Below are 8,043 nucleotides of genomic sequence, written 5' to 3'. Positions count from 1 at the left end.
CATGATGACACTATTCCGCTCGGGTTACCTCGTAACCATCACATGCATCACTTACCAACTTCGGACATTACATGATCATCTCAGGATCAAATCAAGGTTGGTATAAACAATACCGTAGTAATCATCAAATGACCACAAGGAGCTTGATCTTCACCGATGATTCTCGCACAACATCACGAATATCCAACAACTCGGTATCCTCGATACCAAAGTGATCATTCCGGCGATCACAACAATGACCAACACTTGGTCTCAAACGATGATCCTTCCGGCGATCACAACCAACTTATCTCATCATTGAACCGGGGTTGTTATTAAGCACATTATTATTATTACTGTAGACTCATAGTGTGACCAACACGAACTGGGCCCTTATCCACGGGCACGGCTATCGATAGATTTAATATACACTCTACAAAGGTCAGTACACTGCACCCACACTACGGAACCCATAGCCTCGCACTCCCATTCGGGAGGACCAACGGCGTTTCGGCAAAACCGATCTATTGTCATGACACTCTCCCAGCCTCTCCGACTCACTCCCCACTAGGCTAGTCCTGGGTGGCCCCGTGTCTACCATAGACACAATGACCACCGTCATGGCCAAACATAAACGGTCCCAAACAGGGACCCGGATCCATAACAACAACAATGGTTATGGCCAAGGTTCTGTCTGCTTATCGGGCTAGGGTACCACACGCCCATAACCTTCCCTCGTTGGAGGCACCGGCGAGAGCCACGACAATAGACCCAGTTAGGACCTTCCCATAAAGGTAAGCGTGGTTGCACTGGTCAGTTCGATATGGTGGCACCATGACTCAGCCAACAGTTGTTCAAGTTTAATTTAATCTGGTTAAACTTGTATGCAAATATGCTGAGCCATGATAAAATAACATGATGCAATTACAATGCATGAGCATGATATCAACATAAGCACGGGTGAAACATAACTATCCACCATATCAATAATGAATCATCTCCAACTTAGCATGGCATAATGAAGAGTATGAATATTACCAGTACAACACTACTCATAGCATAACATGACCACTAGCATCAACAATAAATATCATGCAAGAACATATCAACAATGCCATCATGCAAGCATTTAACCAACTGAATGCAAAGGAACATGCATAACAACTGTACTCGGGACAGATGGCACTCATGCACCAAAGACCATTACTAACATTAACATGTACTACTAGCAAGAATAAGCATATGAAAGGAATACTAACAACTAGCAGGGCATGACAACCAGGTGCATAATAACATAGCAAGAAAATAAGCACTAACCAAGAATCATTACCGAACAATGATAACCATATTTTAAGCAAGCAATCATTTCATAAATATTCAAGTTGAAAACCATGGCTACTGCATGACTATCATGCAAGTGGGAATTGTGGCTTGCCTAGGGCGACGGAGACTCCAGGAAGAAGTGCGGTGAAGCCACGGAATGAAACGTCGGACAGTTCTTTCTCAGAGGGGGGTGATTAGAGGGAAGAGCAAAATGGTCATTTTCACTGTGAAACCACCTGGTGAAAATGTTACCAAAAGATAGAGCTCGACGAGATGAATAATTGAGCATTGGTTTCACCTCAATCGGAGTTACGGTTGAAAAGTTATGAAGAGTTGAAGATCAGGGACCAATCTGTGAATAAACTTCAGCAAACAGGTCCCTGGCGAGGAAAAACGGAACACGCCTTCGTAGAGATTACGTTTTCGGTGAAGGGAAACGTATTTTCAACCGCAATAGATATAAAGTACGCTTTCTCAAAAAGAAAACGTATTTCCGGAAAAGACGTCTCCACTTATCCACGTGGACCAGGGAATGAAAGGCTTACAGGTGGGGTCCAGGCGTAGGGGGAGGGGCCAGGCTCGGTCGTCTCCTTCCTCCCGCTCCTGTGCTCCCGTGCGATACAGAGGAGGAGCAGGAGAGGAAGCGGCGAGGGGGCCGGCCAGCTCCAGCCGTCTCTGGCCGAGCCAAGGGCACCGGCGGGACCGGCGAGGAGAGGGGGTCCCGTTCATAGGGAGAACGACCGCCGGGCAGGAGAGGGATGGAGGGGAGAGGGGGCGCCAGGAGGACGACCGGGACAGGCGGGCAGTGGTGCTCTCCGGCGAAGCACGCACTCCGGCGAGGGGCCAAGTGGGTGGGCGGCTGAGTGGAACGAGGGGGAGAAAGTGGACGTGGAGGGGAGGCGAGAGGAGGCTCGGGTTGGCCAGAATCATGCCGAGGCCGAGGCGGCCATGGTGGACAGAGGTGAACTCCGGCGAGATGGGGTGATTCTAGAGAGCAAATGAGGCGAGGGAGAGATGGGTGAGCTGCGGGAGGACTCGGGGCACGCTTATATAGCCGAGGAGAAGGCTCTGGAGCATCGCTAGCGAGCTCGAGCAGTGCTCTAATGGAGGACAAAGGCTGGGCATGGCACGGGCACTCTTCTAGCGGCGCATTGATGCCGAACCACGACGAATCAGTGACGTAGGGCGATGCAGTCGAGCACGGGCCAGCTCCAAGACATGAATGGAGGTCGAGGCAAGGAGGCAGGAGACGAGAAGAGTGGCCGGACCGAGCCAGAGCTCACACTGCGTGTGACGCCAGCGTGATCACCACGGGCACTGGTGCAAATGGTGCGTTCTGGCCGGCCGACCATGTCCAGTAGATAGACCGTCGTGCCATTAGTACAAATGAGGAAATAAATCCGCCCCACTCTCTGTGGTTAAACAAGCTTGGTAATGTGGTAAAGAGTTTGTCTGGTAATGATCACACACTAAGGTGATGCTGGTCACCAAAAATAAGACTAAGAGGAGGAGTTTAGATGAGGGTTCCTGTATAAAGTGCAAAACTGGCCAGAATTAGGGATTTGGATGATACACTCACATACTTGATTTCTGTGGCCGAAATTTGTCATAGAGGGGTTATATGATGGTATGAAGCTTCTGAAAAAGTTTCATGCCATTTGGAAATACCAAAGTAGCACTTGCTTCACAAAGCTTCATTCTAGACAAAAACTTGGAAAAATTGCACAGGGCAATTGGATTAACTAATTGATCTAAAACTTGGGGGAGGGAGTCTATATAGGTATACGCATGGCCTGGTAAAGTTTCAGCTCAATTGAAGCAATATAAAATATAGTTGCTTCACAAACTGAAAATCTGACCAGAAAGTAAGATTTGGGGCTGGGCTCACATAATGAGTTACTTCAGCTCATATTTGGTGGATAGTCATGATAAGATCATATAAAGGACCTTGCAAAATTTCAACTCATTTGGATATGCCTAGCTTGTACTTCCTTCACAATCACTTCCATAAGTCAGGAACTTTGAAAAATTGCTCAGGAATATTTACTAAGAAAATGGAGTTGAATTTTGGCATGAGCCAATGATATGTACAGGAAAAGCTGTCCAAGAAGTTTGGGGTCAATCAAGCAAATATAAATAACACTTCCTTTGCAAAGTGCCATTTAAGACAGAATGGGAAAAGAATTTATTGAGCATGATGGGAAACATGTCCAATGATATATTTTTCCATATTTGAGGAAGATATTAACCAAACAATTTATGTGAATTATTTTGGAATTTTAGGAGTGACAGAAATATAGGTTGCTTCACAACCTAGGGTTTTAAGGGTTATTCCTTTATCAGAAAAGGAATATTCCCAACAAAAGAAATTTGGGTTAGGTCAAGGATGGAAATGACATGATCTTGGGATGATGAAGGGGGTGACAAGCCACTATAAAACCTAGGAAGACATGACTTTCCCAAGTTTTAGAACCACACAGCCACGAAAAAGCAAAACAAAACAGGAAATCCAAGAAAATCAAAGGAAAAAGAAAAGGGCTAAAATCCAGGCTGTTACACCTAACTCTACTTCGCCCCTGCCTCCGCCAAGAGCGCGAGAACGGTCGACCGAATAGGGGAGACGGCAAGGTTTGTTGCCGGGCGATATGTTTATATTAAGGATAACAAGAATTCATCCTTGGCATGGGCCTCGCTCACGCACAAAGAACCCGACAAGCACCCTTTTTCTTTAAACACATCCCATACAGGTATAGTTCATACGGAATTAAAAACATGAGCAAGGGGATAACAAGTCTTAAAATTAACAAGTGCCAGTAGTCTTACAAACTAAAAAAAAGATAAGATGCCCGTAATCCCTTGCTTGTCCCTCTCCTTAGAAGGTGGAACAAGAGGGCAAGAGGGCGAAAAGGGCGCCTCGATGAGGTGTGAGGAGCAGAAGGCACCAAGAGAGCGTCCTGGTGCCCGGAGGGGAGCTGGAAGATGAGGCAGTGGGCCGGCGATACCCGACGAAGGCGTCGGTGCCCGCGTACTCTGACTTGACGGCCGCCACCCACCTTCTTCGCCCTCTCCCTCCTACGCCAACCGCCCAAGGAGACGACGGGGAGCACCCCGATGGAGAGCTTGGCGAGGACGGCCCTCGGCAAGGCGCGTGGCCGAGGGAGGGGCGGCACGGTCAGTCAAACTCGGAGTGTGCATCTTGCCGCTCGACTCCCTCGTCGTCGTTGTCGCTGTCCTCCTCGTCACTCCCGCTTGAGGAGGAATCTTCATCGTCGGAGGAGCTCTCCACGCAGCACTTCAAGCGAGTTCCGAGATCTCTGAAGACCTTGACGGAGAGCAGGCTGCCCTCCGTTAACTTGAAGTAGAGGACAAGCCCTGCCGTCAGGCTGTGGTTGCGTGTGAACATCTTCCATCCGCGGCGGAGGTACATGACATGAGGGGCAGTTAAGTCGACGTCGACCCGCGTGCCGCCGTTCCCGCAGCCCTTCATGTGCAACCAGAGGGTCTAGGGTGGATCGAGCTTGATCTCCCGAGCAAAGGCAGTATGGAGACGGAGGTGGCGACACGGTGGGCGGCTCAGCCTGATGAAGAACTCGCAGGGCTGGTCCCCGACATGGTGCTCCGTCGGGGGAGGCATCACTGGCGGAGGCGAGGCCGATATGCCGCCCCATCCTCCTCTCCCCCGAGCGCCATGACGACCTCGACCTTTCCCCCCTTCCCCTCGTGGCCGGTTCCGCCGCCACGAGCCCTTGGGAAGGAGGAACGCGCTGGCGAGCAGCGACCCTCGCCGCCACCATCAAAGGGCCAGCGCTTCCTCTCTCCATGGCGGATGGAAGGAAGAAGCAGAGGTGGAAGGAGACGGATGATGGAAGAATGTGGAATGCCGCCCCTCACCTTCTTATAAAGGGGCGGAGTCGGGGCTCGGCCGCCCCACTCGACCGATCCGGTCATCGAGGGCGCAGGGAATCAGGACCGGCCCGCTGCCCCAATCAGCGATGGCCCGGTTTCCTGCCTCCACCTCCTGCCACCTGCATGAGGGACACATGGCAAGCGAGTAGCACTGAAGGGACAGGCGAAGCGGCGCTCCCCACCCCGTGAGCTTGGGGCACGGGCGCCTTGAAGTCCACGACCCGAGTCCACCCGAGTAAATGGGTCGTGCCTCTACGCCTCCCTCTTTTTATGGGGAAGGCGCGAGCCGCCTCTTTACCACGATGTGACGCATGCGTGCGGGAACCGCCCCACGCATGACCCCCACGTCACGCACGACCCTCGACGTCGCGCGTTCAACGTGGGTCGTGGGGAAGCGTAGCAGACGAGAAATTACTACGGTAAAATCCGCCCCACCTGCCCGCGCACTGTTCTGGGCCTAGCCCAACAACGCGTCGCGCTTATGTATGGCCCAGGCCCGGGGGCTCCTGTCGGTGTACAAAGGTAGGGGCTCTCCTTTTGACCCCTTTACTTATGCACGGGAAGTCCGAGCCATGCGCCGTGGCCACACTTAGCAGGGCAGAGGAGGGAAGCCGGAGAGAAGCCTAAGCACGAGGCAACCAAGGTAACGCCAAGACCAGAAGCGCAAGAAGGAAAGAGGGAGAGGTGGACTCCCTCGGCAAGATCCTTGCCGATGCGGCCCCCCACAACCCCGTCAAGAGCCTTGCCGGGGCAACTTGCCCGACGCCAGCAGAGCGAGCCACCCTTGAGCCCAAATGTTCCGAACGCCGTTAACAACTACGTTGGAACCAAGGCTCAGGAGGCGCCTCTGTGGCATGCAAATCTTCGTCAAGCTCATAAATATATGAGTTCATATGAGGACTAGAAGATGGCGACCCTCGGCAGGATCCTAGCCGAGGAAATCCACAAGACCACCGGCAAGATCCTTGCCGGGAATGATAGCAACGCCACGGCAAGATCCTTGCCGGGCCCCCGGCAATACCCTTGCCGAGGGCATCAGCAGGGCCACTGCCAAGCCCGCACTAGCCAAGACTCCTCCACCATTTGCATGCAGCTGCCAGCCCAACCAGCTGGGCAGGCACCTGCGTGGCACCATGTAGCTTCCAGGCCAAATCAGCAAGCACCTGTGTGGCAGCATGCAGATATTCATGAAGGCCCTATCACTGCGCCACCTCAGCTGGATCCCTGCCTACATGGCGCTGCATGCATCGCCAGCCTGGGTGCGTGTCGAAGTGAGGCGAAGCGGCGATGGACGGGATGGGCCTCGTTCCCGTCCCCGATAAAGCTAATGTACACCTACGTAGCGCATTTAATGTGCTTTGTCCCGTAAAGCTGAGCGATAAGCTCGCGCATTGTAGGACTTTCCACCTCCTGTATGCCACTGTGGCAGCTGCTTTTTCCTATAAAAGGAGGCCCGAGGCGACCAGGAGAAGGATTCAGCTTTTTGGAACGGGATAGCCACCGTAGCTAGTTCAGCAAGCTCAAGAACACTCAATAGATCCACACAAAGCAGGACTAGGGTTTTACGTATCCTTGCGGCCCAAACCTGGGTAAACGATCCGTGTTGTTGCTCCTAAACCTGCTCTTCTCATGACCCCGCGCCCGCCGACCATATAAGGGAACCTAGTGATCCCATAGGCGTCGTTCTCACTGACATACATGCTAATGTATTACAGTAGTTCACCAAAATAAGTTATGTATAAACATGAAACCTACTTTGTTTGTTTTTGTCTCATCAGTAACTTATCTAGTACACTAATCTACAACTTCAAACTTTTAGCAAACTATGGAACAAATGATTGAACAGCCATAACCACCTGAAGGTGACGAGGCTACCACAGGCACAATGTCACCTCTTGCTGCAGTTCGTTAGTATCTCTCCACTAAGAATGCAAAAAGCACCTTCCTGCATAATTCTGTGTTGGTTGTCAAGGTAACCTCGTCCAAATCGCCTACTGATACGTCTCCGTCGTATCTGCTTTTCCAAACACTTTTGCCCTTGTTTTGGACTCTAACTTGCATGATTTGAATGGAACTAACCCGGACTGACGCTGTTTTCCGTAGAATTACCATACTGTTATTTATGTGCAGAAACAAACGTTCTCGGAATGACCTGAAACTTCACGGAGCAACTTTTTGGAAAATATAAAAATACCTGCAAAAGATGAAGGCCAGGGGGCCCACCACCTCTCAACGAGGGTGGGGGCGCGCCTGCCCCCTAGGGCATGCCCCTACCTCGTGGGCCGCCTGGTGCCTCTCTGACTCCAACTCCAACTCTATATATTGTGTTTCTGGGAGAAAAAAATTAGAGAGAAGAATTCATCACGTTTTACGATACGGAGCCGCCGCCAAGCCCTAAAACCTCTCGGGAGGGGTGATCTGGAGTCCGTTCGGGGCTCCGGAGAGGGGAATCTGTCGTCATCATCATCATCAACCATCCTCCATCACCAATTTCATGATGCTCACCACCGTGCGTGAGTAATTCCATCGTAGGCGTGCTGGACGATGATGGGTTGGATGGGATCTATCATGTAATCGAGTTAGTTTTGTTAGGGTTTGATCCCTAGTATCCACTATGTTCTGAGATTGATGTTGCTATGACTTTGCTATGCTTAATGCTTGTCACTAGGGCCCGAGTGCCATGATTTCAGATCTGAACCTATTATGTTTTCATCAATATATGAGTGTTCTTGATCCTATCTTGCAAGTATATAGTCACCTATTATGTGTTATGATCCGTTAACCCCGAAGTGACAATAATCGGGATACTTACCGGCGATGACCATAGTTTGAGGA

This window comes from Triticum urartu, chromosome 6A (assembly GCF_056163025.1).
Source record: "Triticum urartu cultivar PI428250 chromosome 6A, HENAU_Tu73, whole genome shotgun sequence".
NCBI lineage: Eukaryota > Viridiplantae > Streptophyta > Magnoliopsida > Poales > Poaceae > Triticum > Triticum urartu.
The sequence above is the reverse complement of the archived record's forward strand: the minus strand, read 5'-3'. Positions refer to the sequence as shown.